Here is a 2,432-nt window from a genome sequence, read left to right on the forward strand (position 1 = left end):
CAGCTTCCCTCTGCTTCTACATCTCTCTAGTGCTATCATCCCATGTAATCAGGTCAGTATTTCTTTAGGAACTGTCTATTTCCCAATGCCCTGGATCGAGTCAGGATTTGGTGGCAGTCTGGTCTGTATGTGTCCTGGTTCTGCCTGGTTTTGTAGCAGCAACACTGCAGTGCACTTCTGGAAGCTGGCTCTGTAAAGTCCACTCGGCAGGCTGTCAGTGTTCAGGGTGAGTGAGAGCTGGGAGAGGTATAGAGCGCGAAATGAAATGAGAAGGAGCATGGGGCTGGGCATGGTGGCACATGCCTATAAACCCAGCACTTGGTAAAGGAGGAACTCAGCATGGGGCTGGGCATGGTGGCACATGCCTATAAACCCAGCACTTGGTAAAGGAGGAACTCAGCATGGGGCTGGGCATGGTGGCACATGCCTATAAACCCAGCACTTGGTAAAGGAGGAACTCAGCATGGGGCTGGGCATGGTGGCACATGCCTATAAACCCAGCACTTGGTAAAGGAGGAACTCGGGTTTGAAGGCAACCTGGACCACATAAACTTTCAAAAACAACACCAGAAAGAATGTGATAGTTTAAAGCAGAGACAGGAATATTGCCACAAATTTGAGGCTATCCTGGGACACATGAGACAGGTTTTCCTATGTTGTCCTAGACTTTGATATGTAGACCAGGCTGACCTCGAACTCACAGAGATAACCTCCTGCGTCTGCCTCTAACGGGCATGTGCCACCAAGGCAGAGTCTCCTATAGCCCACGCTGGTCTTGAACTCATTACAAAGCTGATGGCCGGGCGATGGTGGCGCATGCCTTTAATCCCAGCACTCAGGAGGCAGAGGCAGGCGCATCTGAAACCCTGTCTCGAAAAACCAAAAAAAAAACAAAAAACAAAAAACAAAAAACTGATGATGACCTTGAACTTCTGATCCTCCCTTTACTGCCTCCTGTGAGTTGGGATTATAGTCGTGGGCCACCTCTCTGGACACAGGTCCTTTTGCTGAGCTACATAATAAATAGTTTGTCCAAGACTTCTCCTTTCCCATTCGTTTTTGCCAGGGGTCTCTCTCCAGTGCAGTGAGCCTGGGGCGACACCTGTCAGGAGGCAGCCTTCAGGAGGTGGCAGTATAAACCCCAATCTCACAGTGAGCATCATGGAAGCCAGGATGTGTAGGGAAGCAGATGTATAGACACCAAGCCAAGAGGAAGAAGATGAGCATCTTGGTCCACTGCTCCTTAATAAAGATTCCATTCAAAACTGGTGCGTGGAGGCTGGAGAGACATCTGGTCAAGAGCAATGGCTGCTCTTCCAGAAATACTTGAGTTCAATTCCCAGCACCCACACGGTGGCTCAGAACCATCTGTACCTGAAGTTCCAATGACTCTGACGCCCTCCTCTGGCTTGCATGCAGGCACGAATGAGGTGCACAGACACACATTTAGGCAAAACACCACACACATAAAGAAGAAAACGCTTAAAAATGTTTCTAAATCGGTAGGTGGAGCAGCCTGGTCTGTTAATCTTTAGTAATAGGTGAGGCGGGGCTGCATCCCCAGAACCCCGGCCGCCTCCGGCTAGCTTTACCCGAAATAATTACACGGACACTGTATTCTTTTAATCACTGCTTGTCCCATTTCTATCTAGCGTCTTCTAGGCTAACTCTCACACCTGGACTAGCCCATTTCTTATCATATGTGTCGCACCCCAAGGTGCGCTTACCGGGAAGATTCTAGCCTACGTCCATCCTGGGTCGGAGCTTCATCGCATGTGCCTCAGAGAGCAGAGCTCTCGCCTCTGCCCGCAGGAGTGGAGCATCATGTCTCTCTGAGGCGTCTGCCCCTTCGAGGAGAGCTGTCGAGTCTCTGACCTCACTTCCTCTTCCTCCCAGCGTCTGCTCCTCCCACCTATGTTCTAACCTATCAGGTCAAGCAGCTTCTTTATTTAATCAACCAATGACCTTCCTCCATCAACCTTGGGAAATGCTTCAGAAAATATCTTAATCACAGCCAGGCATGGTGACCCATGCCTATTGTCACAGATGAAAGAGACTGGGGCAGGAGGATTGCTGTGAGTTCAAGTGGAGTTGGGGTACAAGTTTAAACGTATGTGTGTGTATGTCATGTTGCAGAGGACCTGGAGAGGACCCAGATTCAATTCCCAGTACCTACATAGTAACACAGAGTCACACAATTATTTGTTATACCAGTTCCAGGGAATCCATCACCTTCCTCTGACCTCCTTGGACACTTGGCACTCACTCGGTGCACATACATACATGCAGGCAAAATACTCATATATAAAAAATAAGAGTTGGAGAGATGGCTCAGCAGTTAAGAGCATTGGCTGCTCTTCCAGAGGTCCTGAGTTCAATTCCCAGCAACCATATGGTGGCTCACAACCATCTGTAATGGGATCTGATGTCCT

This window comes from Microtus ochrogaster, unplaced genomic scaffold (genome assembly GCF_000317375.1).
Source record: "Microtus ochrogaster isolate Prairie Vole_2 unplaced genomic scaffold, MicOch1.0 UNK44, whole genome shotgun sequence".
NCBI classification, from domain to species: Eukaryota; Metazoa; Chordata; class Mammalia; order Rodentia; family Cricetidae; genus Microtus; species Microtus ochrogaster.